Source organism: Zalophus californianus, chromosome X, assembly GCF_009762305.2.
Source record: "Zalophus californianus isolate mZalCal1 chromosome X, mZalCal1.pri.v2, whole genome shotgun sequence".
Lineage (NCBI taxonomy): Eukaryota > Metazoa > Chordata > Mammalia > Carnivora > Otariidae > Zalophus > Zalophus californianus.
In genome coordinates, this window is record NC_045612.1 from 126,678,260 (window position 1) to 126,703,283 (window position 25,024).

A 25,024-nucleotide genomic window follows, 5' to 3' on the forward strand; every position below is an offset into this window, starting at 1 on the left:
GTTTCCAACATGCTCACACATTCACATGCCTAAATAGAAAGGAATACCCTGCATCAAAGACCTTCTTGCCCTCAATCATGAACTTCCAGAACAATTAGTGGGTTGTAAGACCTTCAGCAAAGTGACCTGTCTAATTCTGTGGGGTTTTTGGCCCAAAGAAGTGCTTCTATTCTGTTCTTTAAGCTGGCGTGCCATCTGTACAGTCCGATGTTTTAAGTGATCACAATCTGCTCTATTTTCCACCCCACCTAAGTGAGAGGGATACTTTCCCAAGACCAGGTTATTTTTTTTAGGAATAGCCAATTAAACTTCCCATGATTTTCAGCTCCTTCAAAAGGGTGCTTTAAACTAGATTTGTAGGATTAGCTTCATAATGACTGGTAGGCAAAATTTGTCCATTAATTCTCTTAGATCCTGAAAATCCAGATGAAATTTGAGATAATCTTAGGTTAAAATATGACAGAATCCTGCTGATTTTTCAATGCTAACTCTAATGCTTGGCACATACAATGCACTAAGTACATATTTGCTAAATTGCTTGGCATTTAGACTAATGAGCTGTTTAACATATTATGCTTGTTTTATCAATAACAGGAAAGTCAAATTTATTATAAAAATTATAGTCATTAAGGTATTTCAAAAATGCCCGACTTTAAGTATTCGCATTTTTCTGTAAACCAACAACATTTTCTAGGATAAAGGAGATGCCTCATTTGTTGATCAGAAAAACACAATTTCCTCTTTCTGTACGGCAATGTTATTGATTAGATAAAGGATAGCGATAATTGTGATTAGCCGGATATGTATAAAACTGCCTCAACTCTAGATTTACTTGACGATTAGTAGGATTCTTTTCGATGGTTGGTAAATATTCCTGACTTCCTGGATTAGACCTCCAATGTGTACAGTTTCAAAGTTAGAGTTTACTATGAATTTTTCATGATCTGGTGTTACTTCACACGGTGCCCACGTTAAACAATAGCATTGTGAGAGCAAGAACATAACTGAGACTTTGTTAAATAGGAGACAGCTTAGGAAGGAGATAAGGTGATGAGATACAATAATTCTGCTTCTCAAGCTTACTTATTATCTAGGTAAAAGTCATGCCCCCACCTCCCAGTCCAGCATGGTTTCAGGATATTCAGTGCCCTTGGGGAGTTTCCCAAATCTCTAGAGGGCATTGCATGTTCTGAATCTTTCTGGTCACTGTTTGGGCATCTCTGCTTGGTCTAATGATTCAATCATGTTAGGTGTCTTATTGCTGATCCTCAGTCCTGGTCTAGCCCTCAGGAGATTTAATTATCAGAGAATTAGACACCAGACCTTCCCTGAATTTACCAAAACACAAGAGCATATACAGGGTTTAAGAGCAGAACCCAAGCCCTAGGAATATAAATAGGGGAAGGCAACCCTGAGCATTCCTGGTTTCTATGTCCATCACTCAGATTTTGAGTTTGGAAGTCCGCCAGGGATGCATTTCCTCTGGAAGCCAGCCTGTTCCTGTGACTTCTCCTCCCTGCCTCTTCTCTCTGGCTTACCAGGACCCTCAATCTCCATCCATACAAGGATGACAAAAATTACTTACATGGTACATGTAAATGCCTCTGCTGAGGAAGATACCTTTTCATTGTAATCACTTTCAAACTCATCCTTGTATCCTAGACTTGGGCTTTTAGTCCTATCCCTACATAAACAAAATCCCTATTTAAATTATTTCTCCATACAAAATAGCAGGCATCCTCAAAGGTAAAGTGTGCTTCCAACACCAAAGAAGAGAAATTGTGGGTAGGCTGCTTTTCCATTTCTTTTGATTTGCATCTGTGTTAGGAGGCAGTGAGAAATCTGTGATGCTCTGTAGCCCCATCAGTGGAGTGTGGATTATAATAACTCTGTACATGGCAGGGGACTATATCACATATATATCATACTCTACATGGAAATACTATGACATATTTGTGTACTCACATTGGGTGGTCTACATGGATGCATGCAATGACCTACAAATGTAAGAACAAGATTTAAGTGGTGTTAACCAAATTTTACAGCCAAATACGATTTACCGCAAAAATCAAGTAGATCAAGCATGAAAATGGGAACTCAGGAGAAGTGGCAGGAAATTTCACTAGCGTATTTTGTAGAATCTACAGAGAAAGTCTAGCATGAAATTTCAGATCTATATGTTGTACATCAAAGGAAAATGGACCATGTGAAGAGGCTCAAGCCAAAGATAGAAATGCACAGCTAATATTTCAGAGTTAAAGGACTGCAATTGGAACTTTGATTTTAAATGTCTGATCTGTTCCATAAAGATGAGATAGTGAATGGAATGAGGAATGAAGGCATGTAGTGAATAACTTTTTCCAAATAAAATACACCAGTGGGTGTTATCCGAGTTTAAAATCGGTAAAGGTATGATTACCCAAGTTAAAATAATGGTGAACGGTGCAGGAGAATTCCATATAGTTCATGGAGATACTCTACCTTCAAGGACGTGGAACATAATTCCTCAATCCTTTGGGAAGGGGCGCCCAGAATGACTTCCTTCCAGGGAGTATGGCAAAGGTGACACATACCACCTTGGGTGATCAAATTCTAGCAATTGCAAGTCTGTTGGTTTAGTAAACCTCGGAAGCCAGTACTCCCTCAACTATGTGAAGCAAAGCAGCTCTGTGGTTTATACTAGAAAGTCTGAAGAACATGGCAAAAAAACAAAAACAAAAACAAAACAAAAACAAAAAACACCCAACTACAACAAAAAAAGTTCGCATTTATCCAGAATGTCAGAGTCCAAGTGTAGAGAGAACCCATCAGATCTTCACCTTCAAGAATACAATTGGTTTCCCGCAGAGACTTTTTCCATTACAAAATGGGATGGATTCTGGTGCTAACTGTCAACGCCGGTGGTGGTTCTACTGCTTAATGGCCCAGGGTGAAGCATCATCTATTCCGGGAACTGTTTCCAACACAAAAATATGCATAGTTGTTCACTGTTGATTTCAAAATTCAGATATTCAATCTCACTGCTCTGAAGGAAGGATTTATTTTGATTCCATTTGCAAACACTGGTGCAAGATACAAGACTTCTCCCGTGGAACTGATTAAAAATGTCATTTTCTCTAAGGAATATGTTAAATTTCTGTCAAGTGCAGTCAACCCTGACATCCATTAGGCGTGTGTCTTTACTCACAGACGAGAGTGCATGGTCTCCATGGTGGAGAGAGGTTAACCATTTCTTTAAAGTTCTGGTGGACTCTTCCCAAACTGTTTTCAGTGAAAAGTGACACGTTTCATCAACAACCCCTTGGCTACTCTCATGTAGGACTTATTTGCACAAAGGTCCTCTTACGGAAGCGAAAACACATCTTAAGATTCTCATTTGTACCTCTTTGAAAAGTCTGCAATTACCATTAGTATAATTTGCTTTATTCATTTTTAATTTATCACAGTCTTGATCTTATTCCTTTCTTCGTTTTATTTCATTATTTGCCTCTAAAATCCACTCCTGTCCCCACATTCTCTTCTATATAAGGGATTCTTTTTAAAGGAACCCTAATGTTTAAGATGCCCCTTTAAAAAAAATTAGAACACAGAAACTAATGAGAGCAGAGAAAATCATGTTAGAAAATGATAAATGGAGACAATCTAGGTGATGCAAATGAACTTGAACACTTCACCAAGCAGACAGTGTCCATTGGTGAGCTGCAAAACAGGGTAGAAGGCAGGATGCTTTTATAGGTTCAAGAATAAGGAGCAGGAAGGGACAAATAGAACATCTCAGACTGGCTGGGCCACATGGTCACCCTTGGTGCGTGGAGACTAGGTTAAGCAGATACCCCACATGTCTGGTCCCACGGGACACATACAAAGACACAGAAGCCTGCTCCGTTCTGTTTTATGACATGGTACCCTGATGGGAGCAGCTCCCATTGGGGCCTAGGATGTCATTTCAACAGTCAGAAGGGGATGATATTTTTCCTTTATTTTGTTTTTCATGCACACCATCAACATGTTTTAGTCGTTTAGCCCTCATGCTATTTTAAACCTACTGGGATATGTTGAGAAGAAAATTTTATTAGGTAAAATTGGATGTTGTTTTTTAATGCACAGTGTTGTGTTTGGTAGCAGTTGAGAAGTACTTGTGTGTTTTTAATCTGAAGATCATGTGAACTCACACAACTCAAGAGCCATTTGGAAGCAACTGAGAAGCAAAAATGCACATGGCTTCGAGTTCTAGGTATTGCAGGCTATAGGAAGGGGAAAATAATCTGAGAAACTGGAAAAAGAAGGAGGGACAGAGTGGTCATCTGCCTCTGTTGGCACACTGTGTGGATCCCTTTAAAATATCTAGAGATGGGGGCATGTGGGTGGCTCAGACAGTTAAGGGCCTGAGTCCTGATGTTGGCTCAGGTCATGATCATGATCAGGTCATGATCTCAGAGTCGTTGAGTTCAAGCCCCACATTGGGAGCTTACTTTGAAAAAGTAAAATAAATAAAGTAAAATATCTAGAAATGGAGGGCCTCTACTAGGAACCAGTAATTTCAGGTTTAATGCCATTTTACCTATTTTTGGCAAAGCACTTTTTTCCTAGCCCTAAATTACTATCCTTGTATGATTTATGAATGGTTGTTTGACATCAGACAAAAGGTGTGTGTTACTCAATTTAAGGCATGATTTTAAAGCAGTTCATCCATAGTAATGTCCTTTTTAAAAATATATATATCTGAGTAGTTATATTTTTTAAGTTTAAGGTTATCAGTTCAGACTTTCCTTAGTCTTTGCATTAAGCTATTTATCTGAAAGCAAGTGCTGATGGAGACATGTTGATACTACTCTATTCTCTTGTTTTTCTGAGACACAGACACAGTGCAAGGGAACTTTTTGGGGTGATGGAAATATCCTAACCTTGTCCTGTACAGTATTGGATCCACTAGCCACATTTGGCTACTGGGCCTTGAAACGTGGCAAGTGTAACTCATGTACTCAACCGTTAATTGTTTAATTAACTGAAATTTAAATATCCGTATACAGTTAATGGCTACCATATTGGATAGCCCAGATCTTATCAAAACTTCCTCCATTTCTTTACTTAAATTTTTCCTCTCTTATCAAGACAAGATATCATTGCTTCCATTTATCTAAATAGAGCTGATCCTTGTAGACTTACCAGGAAGGATCACCTGCTCTTCGTTTGTATTTTCCCCTTTATGACCCCAAACTTGGTTTCCTTCCAGCCTTTGACCTTCCTTGGTATTCTGTTTATAGTTACATTTCCTTTCTGTCTTTCTTAGAGGTGTATTACATCCTCATCTACCTTCTGTAAATTGGTTTATGTCCAAATGATTTTATTTGTGCAATGAATTGAAAAAATAATTACATATATAACTAAATCCAATTGATTAAAAGCACGGGATTCTTGGTGAGACTTTCTGACTTGAGATACTATTTACTGGCTAGATGAAAATGTGGCTAGTACCATAATTTACTAGCTAGCAGGAAATTGGAAGTTAGGAAACTCAGTTTCCTCACCTAAAAATTGGAATAATACTAGTAGCACGATAATCAAAGGCTACTTATAGGAACTGGATGAGCAACTTATGTGTGTTGCATTTATCAGTCTATAAAAAAAAGCAACCTTTAACATTGATTTTAATACTCTTTCTGGTAGAGGAAAATAGAGTATAAAGACTTAACCTGAATCTATTAAAACATATTTAGGAATAAATTATACCATAATAATTCATGCCATAACATTATGTATGCCATGCCTCCCATTACAAATTCCAAGTTGTTTTACCTTAGAAACAACATCTTTGCATTTGATTATAAGTTACAAGACCCCGATTTTTTTTAAAGATTCTATTTATTCATTTGACAGAGAGAAACATAGCAAGAGAGGGAACACAAGCAGGGGGAGTGGGGGAGGGAGAAGCAGACTTCCTGCAGAGCAGGGAGCCCGACCTGGGGCTCCATCCCAGGACCCTAGGATCATGACCTGAGCCGAAGGCAGATGCTTAACAACTGAACCACCCAGGCGCCCCAAGCCCCCGATTTTTGCATAAGTAACAGAAGTTCTAATGTTTTGAATATCAATAAAGGTAGTGAACCAGTTAAGTGGCAGTGAGGTATTTAGCCATCCAATTTCACCTCGAACTCATAGATTTAGTAATAAACAATTGATCGATGTTAAAAATCGACCCCTTCTTTGAACAACTAATTTGCTGAGTATCTGAAAGCACTCCATGGTGATCCTATAATTAAACATATTGGACCAAAAATGGGTAATATCGCCACATATCAGAGAAGGTTTTGGAACACACTGTCTCCAATCCCTTGTTAGCCAGAACAATGGGTTTGATTTTAACTGCCAGGATGCTGCCTGCAGAATTGAGCAATCACCGTGGAAGTGTGCATAAGTGTCCCCCAAACTAAAAGCATGGTGCACTGTCACTGGGTTATATTATGCTGGCAAAATAGCTTTTTAGAATCATATTTGTTGGTTATAGCTTTGAGCTACTATGTCATTATGAAGCTGGATTGCTTTCCCATGGTTATATTTCAGTTCTCTTTTGCCTTTGGAGTGAAAATATTAAGAAAATGTAATAAAGAGGCAAATAGGCTATGAGAACTCCAGTGTTATATGAAAGAATGCACAATTAAGTAGAAATGATGCTATTCTTTTTAGGTTGTTCAAAGCCAGTGTCTAAGCTTATTGAATTGAGATATGTAAGCCTTTATAACTTGAAAGCAGCGTGTTTCATTTTGGCCAACAGGGAAGACATAGTCCTAGCAAACTGCACAGGAACCAGGGAAGAGAATTTGTGTAGGCTGAATGCGATTATCTGAATGTATGCTCCCCTTTTTGTAGAATGACATAATGCCCTTGCTGTATTTATCAAAGACAGGGGGGAAAAAAAAGAAAACCTCCTGAGTGAAAATAATTTAATGATTTGAATTGGTTATTTTCAAACTCAAATATTGTCTATAGAGAATAATTCTAATCATAGTGTCTCTACAAGATTCTACAATTCTACAAGATTCTCAGATTCTACCAACTCAAATACTGTCTATAGAGAATAACTCTAATCATAGGGTCTCAGATTCTACAAGAGTCTCAGATTCTACCATAGCCCCCTTATTTTCTGCTGAAATCTGATGACATTAGCACCGAGAGGGACCAGGTGGGTCCCAGTGGACAGTACTTCCAGGTTTTTCTGAGCCATATATAACACAGACTCTAAAGAATAAATTCAGGCATATGCACATCTATATCACATGACCCCCTTGAAGACAATCCATGGACTTGCATTAAAATGATGAAGTCAAGGGTCGCCTGGGTGGCTCAGATGGTTAAGCTTCCCACTCTTGATTTCAGGTCAGGTCATGATCTCATGGGGCATGGAATCAAGCCCCAAGTTGGGCTCCACCCTCAGCTAAAGAGTCTGCTTAAAAGATTCTCTCCCTCTATCCCTGCCCCCACTTGCATGTATGCATGCACATGCACTCTCTCTCTCAAATAAATAAATAAACCTTTAAAAAAAAATCAAGTCAACCTATATACTAATTTCAGAAATTAGGAGTCCCAGTGCCAGAAGGATACATTATGTGTCCAATACTCAATCAAAGAATTGAGTTCCATTGCTTTTACTCTACTGCAGTCTTTCCGCTTTAGGACATCATCTCCTTTTTATTGTAGTTAGTGTTTTGAATAAGGACTTCAAAAGTATTCCCAATGTACAGTATGCACGCTGTGGAATAGCTTTTCTCTCTGGTCTCTTTCCTACAGTCCTGCTGGGCTGTGCATCTTTGCCATGCAGCCATGCAAGAGCAATGAGGGAATTCTCTGGAACTGGAGTGTTGTTTTTTTTCTTCTTCTTCTTTTAGTACCTAGTAAGGAACTTGAAGAGTTGGCATGGCTGACGGTAAAGTCACTTTGAGGCTGGTGGTGTTGTCTGGTTGTATCTGTTCTTGTTCTGTGTTGTTTTTTCAGGAAACATTGGGCCCCCTACTGACAGCTACCATCATCTTAACATGTCTCTGAGCAGATAGTAAATTCAGGGTTCATTGGTGGTTGCTTCTATGACAGCATTATTTGGAAGTGTGTTTTTCAATGACTAAGTGTTTTCTTGATAAACTTTTATTTGGATGACATTTTTCTTTTATTGAGTTATGGAGACAGATGTTGCTCTGAAAATTATCTAAGTATTGATTTTTATGAAAATTCCATTGACGTCTTAAACAGTAAATTCTCTTATTGAGGACTGAAACATCCCTCCACATGCGTATGAATGTGGACACGAGAGCAAGAGATTCATTTTATGACTCATTTTCTCTTTATTTTTATTTTGTATTAAATCTGTCCAGCCTGAATGACATGTATTGTGTGCTTTAGATTTATTTTTATCATTTTCTGATTACGTCTCATTTATATGGTTACTGTCATGTTGGTAATATATACAGATTTATGACACAGCATCAGAAATGCCATGTTCATGGGGCGCCTGGGTGGTTTGGTTGGTGAAACATCTGCCTTTAGCTCAGGTCATGATCCCAGGGTCCTGGGATCGAGTCCCACATTGGGCTCCCTGCTCAGCGGGGAGTCTGCTTCTCCCTCTGCCTCTGCTGCTCCCCCTGCGTGTGCTCTCTCTCTTAAATAAATAAATAAATAAAATCTTTATTAAAAAAAGAAATGCCCTTTTCACTCATTAAAAGTTGTCTTGATTCTGGTTACCATGCTTAACTGAAAACTCCACATCTATGACATTCAGATGACCTCAGTTACATTCTTTTTATGTGCATTCAGCTGGTATCTTTTTGCCCATTGCTTAATATTCAATCTTACTTTATATCTATGTTTTAAGTAGGTTTCTGCTAAATAATCTAAAAATTTTGAGTAATTTTTAAATTACAAAGTTGCACTTTCCATTTTAACAGGAAATATAATCCATTTACAATCAGTGTGATAACCAGTACATTTTATTTTATTTCTTTTTTTTTTAAGATTTTATTTAATCATTTGACAGAGAGAGAGCACAAGCAGGGTGAGTGGCAGGCAGAGGGAGAAGCAGATTCTCCAATGAGCAGGGAGCTCGATGCAGGGCTTGATCCCAGGACCCTGGGATCATTACTTGAGCTGAAGGCAGACACTTAACCCACTGAGCCACCCAGGTACCCCTTTTATTTCATTTCTTTCAACTTTTTTTTGTAGTTTGTGTTTTTAATACTTATTTTGTTGTTGTAAGAACACTTAACATGGGATCTACTCTCTTAACAGAAGTACACAATACAATGTTCTCTCTTCTTTCTGTATTTCTTTTTTTTAATTCTTTAAAAGATTTTATTTATTTATTTGACAGGGAGAGAGAGACAGCGAGAGGAGGAACACAAGCAGAGGGGTGGGAGAGGGAGAAGCAGGCTCCCCACTGAGCAGGGAGCCCGATGCGGGACTCGATCCCAGGACCCTGGGATCATGACCTGAGCTGAAGGCAGATGCTTAACCGACTGAGCCACCCAGGTGCCCCCCTTTCTGTATTTCTGATTGCTTAATTTAGATGATAGAAATTTCCTTTACCCTATTCATTATGTGGGATGTTCAAACAGTATGTTTTTTCCTTTAATCCTTCTTAAATACAACGTTTGATTTATTTAAACGTATCTAGTGTTTATGCAGGAAGTCACAAAGCAAATATATAAATAACTCCTGTGTTATCCATGTCAATATCTATCTGCCTATTATTTCTTATCTATCCATTTATCTCTCTATCTATGTCTATTTCCCTATCATCCATCTGTCTAATTGCATTTGGACTTTGAATCAGTTTCCAAAGTATTCTTTATATCCAGGTTTACAGAAGTTACTTCATCTCTGTTTCTAAAATTGTACATTTTTCTTTTTTTTTTCCATTTAAAACTGTAATCCATTTGGACTGTATTTTATGCATGGTGTGAAATAGGGACTCTTATCTAGTTTCCCCAAAGTCCCCACTGATTAGTGGTATCATTATTTTATTGACTTCATTTTCATATGTGGTTGGGTCGATTTCTGGTCTTTCTCTTTTTTGAACTTGTATGTGTGTATATGTGCAACAATATGATACTATTTTACTGGAGAAGATTGTTAATATGTTTTAATGTGGTAGGACTGGTGCCCTCCATTAAGATTGCTTGTTGGTTTTTCCATGGTTCTGCTTACCTGCAGTACTCCAAAGCTCCACAGGCTCTGATGAACACCTTCTCTCCCCTACCCCTTCACACCCCTGGGCTAGTTATTAAAACTTAATAATTTTGCTAGTGGGAATGTGGACTGCAGATTGTTGAGTGTACTCTTTTCCACACCTTTGTAAATTGTCTTTTCATTGAACTCTCATCTGTACAGCTTTCAAGGAAATCTGTTTCCAACTGCTCTGCCGTCCCCTGGGGACTTGACCATCACTGTACCCTTCCTTATGTTGAGAAAACAGCTCTTGGGAATCCATAAATAAGCCTAATTCCCCGTTTACTACTTGGTTTGAGCCCTCCCTTAGAGCAGTGTGTTTTGTCAACATCATTCATGGGGCTATTTGCTTTGCTTTTTCTTTATTAGGTAATTTCTTTACAAAGACCATAAAGTTCCACGGTTCATCACTTTAGCTGACTTTGCTGAACTTAATCCACAATGTGTTTACCTATGGAGGAAAGCTGTTACCTATTTGTGTAAAAGGAGGTAGTGATAGCAAATTTACATCAATCAGTGTAGCTTAGCTCTTCCTAGATATCCTCCCCCTTAATCTCAACTTTTTTTTTTCCCTCTTTGGCTCCATCAAAGAAAATTTCATAGCACAATGCCAAATTCAGCCTCCATGGAATAGAGAAATTCACATCCGTCCTTACACATTTGTTTTCACATATCATGCCATGATTGGTAACCAGCAGGCTTGACCTGTAGTTTAAGGAAAATAAAACCCCTAAGGCAGCTTCAATGCAAAGCATTTCTTGCTTCAGTGGACAGATGGCAAAAATGTCATCTGGGTGAAGAACAACACATCAGTTATAGGCTGTGACTTAATAATAGCTTCTTAGAAAATAGCATCCCTTTGTTTCGCTTTATAGGCGTATCTTTCTCAAGTCTGTGGTCAAATCATTAGCTGTCCACTCAACGATGAGAGAGGACACGGGATCCTTTCTGGTACCACCCTTTGCTGTTGACCTCTGCTACCCGGGGGTGGCAAAACTGTCTCCCTACTAACTCTGTGCTGAGTCACAGCACAGAACTGACTGCTGTCTTCTGAAAAGGAACACTACCAGTCCAGTTTGTTTAGTTTTAGAAGAATGAAAGAAATCCAGGATGTTTGAGGGGGAAGGGAAGACTCAAAAAAAAAATGCCTTCCTATGGAATTTGGAAATGCCCTTTCCTGAACACTTTTTATACCTGACAAATAATTGTGCCAAGGTTTACTGGTTTCCTAATTTCTCAAGATTTGGGGGCTGGGGGAAGAAAAAAACTGCCCTCTATATAAGAAAAATTATAAGGTATTTATTGAGCATCATGAATATTTTATATATATTATATATATAACCAATAATAATATTATATTTTAATATATATCGATATATATTTTAATATATTATCATACCATATTCTATATTATTATATATTGATAATATATATTACATGTAATCAATAATAACATTATATTATTGATATTGATTGGATTCCCATTGCATTCATATTATTTAAAGCCATAAATTATTTTTGAAAAGCCCATTGAATTCACTCATGACCCCATAGAACCAAATAATCCCACGTGATATCCTATGCCCTGAAAACATTCGTTTGTTTAGAGAGCCAGGATCAGCAAACTCATTCCGAAAACCTTTCTAGAAAGGGACAGTAGTAAATACTTCAGGCATTGATTACCTTCTCAAGATTACTCCACTGGTAGCAAAAGGGAGCCATAGAAAACATGTTGATAAATGGGTGTGGCTGTGTTTCAGGAATTTTGTATGGATACCGAAATTTGAATTGCATATAATTTCTGCATGTCATGAAATTATATTCTTCTCTTGAGTGATTTGTTTCCAACCATTTAAAAATGTAAAAGCAGGGCGCCTGGGTGGTTCAGTTGGTTAAGTGACTACCTTCAGCTCAGGTCATGATCCTGGAGTCCCGGGGATCGAGTCCCGCGTCGGGCTCCCTGCTCAGCGGGGAGTCTGCTTCTCCCTCTGGCCCTCCCCCCCTTCATGCTCTCTCTCTCTCCCCCTCTCTATCTCATTCTCTCTCTCAAATAAATAAATAAAAAATCTTTAAAAAAATAATGAAAATAAAAACGTAAAAGCAGTCTTAGCCTCTAACTCCTACAGAAACAAGCAGTGGGCGGGAGTTGTCTTGTTGGCTAGATAGCCCGTGGACCTCATTTTAGAATAAAAATCTGTTGGAGCTAATGTGAGAATGGTTGTTTTCTGAGCCATGTCATTGATCCATTCCTTTCAGTGTCTCTTGGATTCACAGCGGGGGGAGGGGCAGGGACAAAAAGAAAAACAGTAGAAGGAACGAAGAGTGATGTGATTTGCTTTGAGTTTTCCCTGGAGCTGTCTTCACTCGTGCACTCCCGTGAGCACACACATCTCTGACCTGCTGTCCTCAAGTCACATTGCCCGGTTCTGTTTCCCAAAGACATTGTCTTCTGCAACAGAGTGGGTGGTTCTCTACAGTCCTGAGGAAGTCACTTTTTGGATTTTTTTTTGGTAGTCATTTTGGAAAGGCTTTGTGTTTGATCCCTTACCACGTCTGGGTGCTTGCTGAGTGATAAATGTCAGTCGTTTCATAAAATGCTCATACCAGCTCTGTGCATCCTGAGTGACTCCTTCCCCAGCTTATAGCTGACGATTTTGAAGACGTGCAAGTAAGGCACATCGTCTAAAGTCACAGAGTTTTAAGGATGAGAGATCCCCTAATCCACGAGATGATGTCAAGTCCCACAGGCTAAAAATTATCAGGAAATACTGCTAAATGGGTTTCCCCATTATAGAGTTGTTGCTTTGAAATAGAAAAGAAGGGAAAGAAGGAGGGAAAGGAGACGAGAAGGAGGCAGGGAGGAGACGACAGAGGGAGGAAGGAGGAAAGACAGATTTGCATCTCTTCTCTTTGGCAGGCACTTAATTTATTCACACCTGCATTAATAACTCCGGGGCTATCACCCGAATTTTATGAGACTGACGCACTACCTACTGTGCTAACGAGGCACCTTATCACCCTAATTTTATATGAAGACCTACTTTATAAAACAACCTAGTCTGTTACAAGAAAAGAAAGACATAAATGTTGTCTTGCGTAGAAAAGTAAAGACACCCATCAGAGGTGTGCATGCTGATGTGCAAGGAGCTTCTCTGCTCCTTGCTTTGGTGCTCCTATTTAACTTTAGAGTCAACCTTCCATGCTCAATGTCACTTTCCCTTTTTTGTCAATAATATGCCTTTGAAGGAGTTTGGAGCCCTGGAGATAGCAAATGTGCATGAGGACAAGCTTTAACGTGTAAGTGCAGTCTACACAAGCACAAATTGCCAGCTTTAGCACCAGTGCCCAGCCTGGTCTACAAACACACTCTGGTTGAAAATAACACCACTGGTTGTTTATCCATTGTGGAGCTAGGGTAGCCATGTCACCGTGGGTAACTTCTATGCTGGCTGCAAGAACTATAGGCTGCATAGTTCTGTCTTTCCTACTGTATCACATGAGTTGGTTATAGTAAGGAGTCTGATCTGCAGTCATGTGAAAAAGTTGAAGAATAATGACATTATGCAGTCCTGCCACTTGCATGCAGGGACAAAGAAGGAAGTGTCCCCTGATATTTGAATGGCTGTATTTCCACCACTGGCCCCTGGGAGTGTTGATACCTGAGGCTGATGCCTGCATCTTGGGGACATTGTCCACCTTTGCTTAGACGTAGCTGGTGGTGATTGTTGGGATCCCGGTGGTGATGCTCATACCAGGACTTGACCCCATGGAATGTGGCATTATAGATCCCTCAATCTGACCAAGAAGGGTGGGCCAGGAACGGCAATCTCAATCTCCAGCTTGGGTCTTGGGTTCCTTGGGCTCATTTGTGTTCTCTCCAATGCCTCGTCCATTTCACACAAGATCCGTCAATCCCAAAATGGCTATAAGAACCAGCGTCCTACTCACTGACCTGTTTACGCATCCATCCTGACACGCACTCCACATTTCTGCCTCCCCTCTGTCACCGTTGGCAAGTAGCCTCCCTTTTGGAAATGTCTTCCTAGGAGCTGATGGGCTCACAAGATGGTTCTGTCTAGCCAAGAACAATTTTCATCACTGTACCACCTGTCCTTGGGTAAAGCCTTGTCCCTCTCCCTGCAGTTTCTACTCACCCGTTCTTCTCCTTCCTGGTGAATGCACACACCCCTCTTCCAGATGTCCGCTCCTCTAACATCCAGGACCGAAAAGCACCTCTCATCCTGCACACTCCTGAGACCCAAGATATGGAATCCTTTAGCGTGTGTCTTAAAATATGACCATCGGAATGACTTGTGACACCCAGGGATGAGCTACCCGGAATTGTGAGTTGGTGAACACCTTTCCTATGACATCATGCCTCTGTTCAGTGGATCAACGAGGAGTTCTCAACCCTGCCCTTAAAAAATGCAATGCAAGATTTTGCCCTTTCTCTGTTAAATTTCATTGTCGTTTGGCTGGTCATTTTAGTTTTCTCTACAATGCAAAATAGTGCTCCAAGCAAGTTATCATGTGTGGAATGAACATGCCATTTATTCTTCCTGCAGCTTGGGAGAATCTTGTGAGATTGGAGAGAGCCAGGGGAAATGTCCTTTTTTGTGTGGCCCTAAGGAACTCCTAGCATCTTGATAATTAGAAGCACTCCTAAGCACTTTCTGAGGATCATCACTCAGCCAACTGCAAAATAATTTGCTTACACCATGATCAAGCTCAAAATTCTCCATATTCTGTGTAAGAAAGCATGAGAAACTTACCCAGACGTTTTTCAAAACAGTCTTTTGAGAATTTTTCTCATGATCTTTCATCAAGTTCAAATAGCATTTTTCCTTCCTCTGCTCTTTGTTTTAATCAAATATTTTCTTGTGTTCCACTTAATTACTGATCACAGTGGGATTAAATTAGAAGTTGATGAACACCGCATATGTAGGCAAACTGCAAATATTTAGGAATTAAACAACACACTTCTGAGTTAGTAAAAAGAAAAGTGTCCCAGGAAATTTAAAAAATATTTTGTACTGACAGACAATGAAATAAAAATGTATCAAAATCTGTTGCTTGCATGCCAAGCACAGCACATTGGAAAAAATTTGTATCTTTAAAGACTTATACAGAAATATAAAATTATACAAAATCAGCTAAGTTTTCACCTAGCTAGTGTAAAAAAAGAGCAAGTTTAATGGAAAATAGGTAGAAGGAATGACAAAATAAATTCATTATTGAATACATTATTGGAATTGGAAGCTGAATCATTACCAAAATCCAAAGTTGATTCTTTTCTGCCCACATATAGACATGTGCATGCACACACACACGCACACACACACACACACACACACAGTTCATGTAAAATGTGGTGAAATCTGAGTAAGGTCTGTGGTTAACAGAAGTGTTGTATCAATTTCAAAGTCCTGGTAATGACACTGTACCATAGTTTATAAGAAGTTTGCATAAGCGGAGTAAGATACAAGTGAATGCCTTTCTTACAGCATATTGTGATTCTCACATCGTATTTTAGAAAAGATAAATTCTTTATAAAAGCAGTTAAGTTTGGTCTGTAATGAGACCTCATAACAAAGGAAGTTTTAAAGGTTACCAGTATCAGTAATAAATCAAGGATCAGCATTCCAACCATACAGACATGGGGAAAATAATAGTGAAACATGAATAACAACCCTATGCCAATAAAGTAGACCACCTGTTTGGAATAGATAATTGAAAGACACAAATTACCTAAAATGACATAGGAGAACTAGAAATCCTGAATTAGGTATTCAAGTACATATTAAAGTACTTTATAAGTACTGAATAGGCTTAAGTACATATTAAAAATTGAATTTTAATTTGAATAAGCTTCAGGGCACCTGGGTGGCTCAGTCAGTTAAGCATCCAACTCTTGGTTTTGGCTCAGGTTATGACCTCAAGGTCGAGAGATCGAGCCCACGTTGGACTCTGCACTCAGTGCACAGTCCGCTTGAGATTCTCCTCTCTCTCCCTCTGCCCTTCCCCCGATGGCATGTGTTCTTTCTGTAAATAAATAAATAAATAAATAAGATCGTTAAAAAAGTTCTTCAATAAGGAAAACTCCAAGCCCATGTAATTTTTCTGATGCCTTCTATCAGATATTTAAGAAAAAAAATTTTTTTTCTTGTAATCTTATGCAAAATATGTCAAAAACCAGTAGGTAAGCATAATCACTGTGCTTTTGGTATGCTTTTCAAATGCTGCTCTAGCAACTGAGAACCCGAATGGGGGAAAAATGATCCACCTCAAATTTTCCTCATAGTATGCAGAAAAATGAATTCTAAATGGATCATAAATACAGTTACATTTACAAGTATAAAATGTGGGGCACATGGCTGGCTCAATTGGAGGACCATGCAACTCTTGATTTCAGGGTTGTGAGTTCAAGCCCCGCATTGGGTATAGAGATTCCTTAAAAATAAAATCTTCAAAAAAAATTTTTTTAAGTGTAGAACATTAAAATTAAATTTAAGAGAAAGGTTTTTGTGTCACTGAAGTAGGAAAAGATCTTTTAAATTGTACACACCCACAGTAAGAAAATAAATATATAGTCTCCATTAAAATTAAAATATTATGATCTTTGAAAGGAAAACATGAGTCACAGACTGGGAGAAAATATTTGCAACATGTATAGCTAACAAAGAGATTTTATATATAGAATCAATGTTTAAAAAACTTAACTCGATAAGAAGAGAAATAAGACATTTAAAAAAATTTTTAATGGCCTAGGAATGATAGGCAAGATGGCGGAGGAGTAGAAGACCTGGATTTCGTCTGGTCTCAGGAATTCAGCTGAATAGGGATCAAACCATTCTGAACACCTACGAACTCAACAGGAGATCGAAGAAGAGAGTAGCAACAACTCTGAACAGAGAAGCGACCACTTACTGGAAGGTAGGACGTGCAGAGAAGTGAATCCGAGGCGATATTCGGGAGGATAGATGGCGGGGGAGGGGGCCTCCGCCGGTCGCTTCTGGCAAGTGATAGAGCCGCGGAGCACAAAATCGGAACTTTAGAAGTCGGCTCCGCTGAGGGACGTCGCTCCAGTGGCTAAGCGGGGGGTGGAAACCTCGCAGGACAGTGGGGTCTCAGGACCCTCGGGGTCACAGAAAGACCGGGGGTGCCTGAGTGCGGCAGAGCTCCCAGGGATCGGAGCGGGGAAGCCGGCTGCAGAGACGGAGCCGAGGCGCGGGCTCTCAGCTCGGGGTGGCCATAAACTGTGATCCGCGGCCCAGTCCGGCCACTGCTCCTCCAGCAGGGACCCAACAAGTGGCAGAGCCGGGGAGACTCCCCTTCCTCCCCCAGGAGGAGCTGCACGGGAGCACACTGCAGGGATCTACTGGGTTTGGAGACTCCACACAGGGTCGGGTGCCAGAGATAGAAAGGCTCGGTCACAGGCCGGGTGAGCACGGAGTCCGGCCAGAGACCGGGGACATGGGAGTGACTGCTTTTCTCTGGGGGCACACTGAGGAGCGGGGCCCCGAGTTCTCAGCTCCTCCGGGTGGAGATTGGGAGGCCACCATTTTCACCCTGGTCCTCCAAAGCTATACCGAGAGCTTGCTGAGAACAAAAGCTCCTGAGAGCAAACCCCGAGCAGATTGCTTAGCCCGGACCAACAAGGGTGGGACAATTCCGCCTCCGGCAAAGACATTTGCAAACCACAGCAACAGGTCCCTCCCCCAGAAGGTCAGCGCGAACAGCCAGCAAGCCAAGACCAAGTTTACCAATCAAGGAGAACGGGAGAACTCCAGCGCTAGGGGAATACTGCACATAGAATTCATGGCTTTTTTTTTACCATGATTCATTGGTTTTTCACAGTTAATTTTTTAACTGTTATTTTTATATTTTTCTTTTTCCCTTTTTCAACCAACATCTTATCAATCCCTTTTTTAAAAAAACATTTTTTATTTTTCATTTTTAGAGTCATATTTTATCCCTTCATAGTAGTTACCCTTATTTTTGGCATATATATATAAGTTGCTCTCTCTTTAAAATTTTGAGATACAGTTTCTTCTAACAGATCAAAATATACCCTAAATCACTAGTGTATGGCTTTGTTCTAGTCTTCTGCCTGATCACACTCTCTCCCTTTTTTTTTAAATCTTCTTCTTTCTTTTTTCAAACAACTTATCAATTCGTTTTATAAAACCTTTTATACTTTTCATCTTTACAGTCATCTTCCATCCCTTCATCTTCCATCCCTTATTTTGTACATATATAAGTCTTTCTTCCTTTGAAATTTTAGGAGGCACTTTCTTCTAACAGACCAAAATACGCCCAAAATCTAGTGTGTGGCACTGATCTATGCACTAGCCTGATCATATTTGATCATATTATGTTTTTTTTGTTTTGTTTTGTTCTGTATTTGGTTTTTTTTTATCTTTTCCTTTTTCTTTTTTCTCTTTCTTTTTTTTTCTTTCCCTTTCTTTTCCCCTGGTGTCAGGTCTTTTCTGATTTGTATAGAGTATATTTGCTGGGGACGTTGTTAATCTGTTACCATTTTGTTCTTTCATTCATCTATTCTCCTCTGGACAAAATGACAAGACGAAAAAAATCACCTCAGCAAAAAGAACAAGAGGTAGTACCGTCTGCCAGGGACCTACTCAATACAGACATTAGTACGATGTCAGACGTAAAGTTCAGAATCATGAGTTTAAAGATACTAGCTGGGCTTGAAAAAAGCGTGGAAGTTATTAGAGAAACCTTTCTGGAGAAATAAAAGAACTAAAATCTAACCAAGTCGAAATCAAAAAGGCTATTAATGAGGTGCAATCAAAAATGGGGGCACTAACTGCTAGGATAAATGAGGCAGAAGAGAGAATCAGCGATATAGAACACCAAATGATGGAAAATAAAGAGGCTGAGAGAAAGAGAGATAAACAACTACAGGATCACAAGGGCAGAATTCGAGAGATAAGCGATACGATAAGATGAAACAACATTAGAATAATTGGGCTCCCAGAAGAAGAAGAAAGAGAGAGAGAGAGGCAGAAGGTATATTGGAGCAAATAATAGCAGAGAACTTCCCTAATGTGGGGAAGGAAACAAGCGTCAAAATCCAGGAGGCACAGAGAATCCCTCTCAAAATCAGTAAAAATAGATCAACACCCCAACATCTAATAGTAAAACTTACGAGTCTCAGAGACAAAGAGAAAGTCCTGAAAGCAGCTCAGGAGAAGAGATATGTAACCTACAATGGTAGAAACATGAGATTGGCAACAGACCTATCCACAGAGACCTGGCAGGCCAGAAAGGACTGGCAAGATATCTTCAGAGCACTAAACGAGAAAAATATGCAGCCAAGAATACTATATCCAGCTAGGCTGTCATTGAAAATAGAAGGAGAGAGAAAAAGTTTCCAGGACAAACAAAAACTAAAGGAATTTGCAAACACGAAACCAGCCCTCCAAGAAATATTGAAAGGGGTCCTCTAGGCAAAGAGAGAGCCTAAAAGCAGCATAGATCAGAAAGGAAAAGAGACAATAGACAGTAACAGTCACCTTACAGGCAATACAATGGCACTAAATTCATACCTTTCAATAGTTACCCTGAATGTAAATGGCTCAAAGCCCCAATCAAAAGACACAGGCTATCAGATTGGATTAAAAAACAAGACCCATCCATATGCTGTCTGCAAGAGACTCATTTTAGACCCAAAGACACCCCCAGATTGAAAGTGAGGGGGTGGAAAACCATTTACCATGCTAATGGACACCAAAAGAAAGCTGGGGTGGCAATCCTTATATCAGACAAATTAGATTTTAAACCAAAGACTCTAATAAGAGATGAAGAAGGACACTTCTTCATCTTAAAGGGTCTATCCAACAAGAAGATCTAACAATTGTAAATATCTATGCCCCTAACATGGGAGCAGCCAATTATATAAGGCAATTAATAACAAAAGCAAGAAACACATTGACAACAATACAATAATAGTGGGGGACTTTAACACCCCCCTGACTGAAATGGACAGATCATCTAAGCAAAAGATCAACAAGGAAATAAAGACTTTAAATGAAACACTGGACCAAATGGACTTCACAGACATATTCAGAACATTCCACCCCAAAGCAACGGAATACACATTCTTCTCTAGTGCCCATGGAACATTCTCCAGAATTGATCACATCCTAGGTCACAAATCAGGTCTCAACTGGTACCAAAAGATTGGGATTATTCCCTGCATATTTTCAGACCACAATGCTTTGAAACTAGAACACAATCAGAAGAGGAAAGTCAGAAAGAATTCAAATACATGGAGGCTAAAGAGCATCCTACCGAAGAATGAATGGGTCAACCAGGAAATTAAAGAAGAATTAAAAAAATTCATGGAAACCAATGAAAATGAAAACACAACTGTTCAAAATCGATGGGATTCAGCAAAGGCAGTCCTGAGAGGAAAGTATATAGCAATACAAGCCTTTCTCAAGAAACAAGAAAGGTCTCAAATACACAACCTAACCCTACACCTAAAGGAGCTAGAGAAAAAACAGCAAATAAAGCCTAAACCCAGCAGAAGAAGAGAAATAATAAAGATCAGAGCAGAAATCAATGAAATAGAAACCAAAAGAACAGTAGAATAGATCAACTAAACCAAGAGCTTGTTCTTTGAAAGAATTAACAAGATTGATAAACCCCTGGCCAGACTTATCAAAAAGAAAAGAGAAGTGACCCAGATCAACAAAATCATGAATGAAAGAGGGGAGATCACAACCAACAGCAAAGAAATATGAACAATTATAAGAACATATTATGAGCAACGCTATGCCAGCAAATTAGATAACCTGTTAGAAATGGATGCATTCCTAGAGCTGTATCAACTACCAAAATTGAACCAGGAAGAAATAGAAAACCTGAACAGACCTATAACCACTAAGGAAATTGAAACAGTCATCAAAAATCTCCCAACAAACAAAAGCCCAGGGTCAGATGGCTTCCCAGGGGAATTCTACCAAACATTTAAAGAAGAATTAGTACCTATTCTCGTGAAACTGTTCCAAAAAATAGAAATGGAAGGAAAACTTCGAAACTCATTTTATGAGGCCGCCATTACGTTGATCCCAAAACCAGACAAAGACCCCATCAAAAAGGAGAATTACAGACCAATATCCTTGATGAACATGGATGCAGAAATTCTCACCAAAATACTAGCCAATAGGATCCAACAGTACATTAAAAGGATTATTCACCATGACCAAGTGGGATTTATCCCGGGCTGCAAGGTTGGTTCAACATCCGCAAATCAATCAACATGATACAGTACATTAACAAAAGAAAGAACAAGAATCATATGATCCTCTCAATAGATGCAGAAAAAGCATTTGACAAAGTACAGCATCCTTTCTTGATCAAAACTCTTCAGAGTATAGGGATAGAGTGTACATACCTCACTATCATAAAAGCCATCTATGAAAAACCTACAACGAATATCATTCTCAATGGGGAAAAGCTGAGAGCTTTTCCCCTAAGGTCAGGAACGCGGCAGGGATGTCCACTCTCACCACTGCTATTCAACATAGTATTAGAAGTCCTAGCCACAGCAATCAGACAACAAAAAGAAATCTAAGGCATCCAAATCGGCAAAGAGGAAGTCAAACTCTCACTCTTTGCATATGATATGATACTGTATGTGGAAAACCCAAAAGACTCCACCCCAAAACTGCTAGAACTCATACAGGAATTCAGTAAAGTGGCAGGATATAAAATCAATGCACAGAAATCAGTGGCATTCCTACACACCAACAACAAGACAGAAGAGAGACAAATCAAGGAGTCGATCCCATTTACAATTGCACCCAAAACCATACGATACCTAGGAATAAATCTAACCAAAGAGGCAAAGGATCTGTACTCAGAAAACCATAAAATACTTATGAAAGAAATTAAGGAAGACACAAAGAAATGGAAAAACGTTCCATGCTCATGGACTGGAAGAACAAACATTGTGAAGATGCCAATGCTACCTAGAGCAATCTACACATTCAATGCAATCCCCATCAAAATACCATCCACTTTTTTCAAAGAAATGGAACAAATAATCCTAAAATTTGTATGGAACCAGAAGAGACCCCGAATAGCCAGAGGAAAATTGAAAAAGGAAAGCAAACCTGGCGGCATCACAATTCCGGACTTCCAGCTCTATTACAAAGCTGTCATCATCAAGACAGTATGGTACTGGCACAAAAACAGACACATAGATCAATGGAACAGAATCGAGAGCCCAGAAAGGGACCCTCAACTCTATGGTCAACTCATCTTTGACAAAGCAGGAACGAATGTCCAATGGAAAAATAACAGTCTCTTCAACAAATGATGCTGGGAAAATTGGACAGCCACCTGCAGAAGAATGAAACTGGACCATTTCCTTACACCACACACAAAAATAGACTCCAAATGGTTGAAAGACCTAAACGTGAGACAGGAGTCCATCAAAATCCTAAAGGAGAACACAGGTAGCAACCTCTTCGACCTCAGCCACAGCAACTTCTTCCTAGAAACATCGCCAAAGGCAAGGGAAGCAAGGGCAAAAATGAACTATTGGGACTTCATCAAGATAAAAAGCTTTTGCACAGCAAAAGAAACAGTCCACAAAACCAAAAGACAACCGACAGAATGGGAGAAATTATTTGCAAATGACATACCAGATAAAGGGCTAGTATCCAAAATCTATAAAGAACTTATCAAACTCAACACCCAAAGAACAAATAATCCAATCAAGAAATGGGGAGAAGACATGAATAGACATTTTTCCAAAGAAGACATCCAAATGGCCAACAGACACATGAAAAAGTGCTCACCATCGCTCGGCATCAGGGAAGTCCAAATCAAAACCTCAATGGGATACCACCTCACACCAGTCAGAATGGCTAAAATTAACACGTCAGGAAATGACAGATGTTGGCGGGGATGCGGAGAAAGGGGAACCCTCCTACACTGTTGGGGGGAATGCAAGCTGGTGCAACCACTCTGGAAAACAGTATGGAGGTTCGTCAAACAGTTGAAAGTAGAGCTACCCTACGATCCAGCAATTGCACTACTGGGTATTTACCCCAAAGATACAAATGTAGGGATCAAAAGGGGTACGTGCACCCCAATGTTTATAGCAGCAATGTCCACAATAGCCAAACTATGGAAAGAGCCAAGATGTCCATCGACAGACGAATGGATAAAGAAGAGGTGGTATATATACACAATGGAATATTATGCAGCCATCAAAAGGAATGAGATCTTGCCATTTGCAATGACGTGGATGGAATTGGAGGGTGTTATGCTGAGTGAAATAAGTCAATCAGAGAAAGACATGTATCGTATGACCTCACTGATATGAGGAATTCTTAATCTCAGGAAACAAACTGAGGGTTGCTGGAGTGGTGGGGGGTGGGAGGGATGGGGTGGCTCGGTGATAGATATTGGGGAGGGTATGTGCTATGGTGAGCGCTGTGAATTGTGCAAGACTGTTGAATCACAGATCTGTACCTCTGAAACAAATAATGCAATATATGTTAAGAAAATAAAGAAGAAGATAGCAGGAGGGGAAGGATGAAGGGGAGTAAGTCGGAGGGGGAGACGAACCATGAGAGACGATGGACTCTGAAAAACAAACTGAGGGTTCTAGAGGGGAGGGGGTGGGGGATGGGTTAGCCTGGTGATGGGTATTAAAGACGGCACATTCTGCATGGAGCACTGGGTGTTATGCACAAACAATGAATCATGGAACAGTACATCAAAAACTAATGATGTAATGTATGGTGATTAACATAACAATAAAAAATTTAAAAAAATTTAATGGCCTAAAGAACAACACACTTTAACAAAAAATTCAATTCCAAAAATACATAAATGATATATTTAATTCAAAACATATATAAATGTCGAGCACATTAATTGCTGTTTGGCATCATTTATTAGTGAAATGCAAATTAAGTCGAAAACCAAATATTAATGCACACTGAATAAAAGGGATAAAATTACAGTTAGATAATCCCTGGATTGGCAGATAGCTCTCATACATTGCTGGTGGGAATGTAAATGATTACATGGCTTCGGAAAAAGCTTTGGCTTAGTCTTCTAAAGCGAAATATAAACTTTATACCCGACACAGACATCTTACCCCTAGGTATTTACTCAGAAATCAAAGCATGTTTTTTCCCAACAATGTGTGCATGAATGTTTATGGCTCCTATAGAAACCATCAGCAGGTGAATGGAAAGGCAAAAATATAGTCTATCCAGTAATGGATCCTGCAACCCCCTTTCCAGGGAAGGCCCGGTGCAGCCTCATGCACGGACACTAAGGCTTGGAAACAATCTCAGTGTCCATTGGTGAATGACTAGATAAAGAACATGTGATTATCTAAGAGGACACTTAATCAGCATGAGCACCACGTAATGTATAGAAGTGGCTGAATCATTGCCTTGTACGCCTGATGCTAATACAGCACTTCATGCAAATTATACTTGAGTAAAAATTTTTAAAAAATGATAAAAGAACATGTGATGATGTATACACATACCTACACAATGGAATAGTTTATGTTCATTGAAAATAAAGATTCTGCCATTTATGGCGGCATGGACGGCCCTGAATGACTTTCAGCCACACACAGGAGACAGATACTGCATGATCTCACTGACGTGTGGAATCTGAGAGAGCTGAACTCATAAAAGGAGAGAGTTGATTGGCAGTTTCCAGGGGCTGGGGGGCAAGAGAGATGGAGAGATATTAGAGGGTATGAACTTCCAGTGATAAGATGAGTAAGTTCTGGGATCCAGTG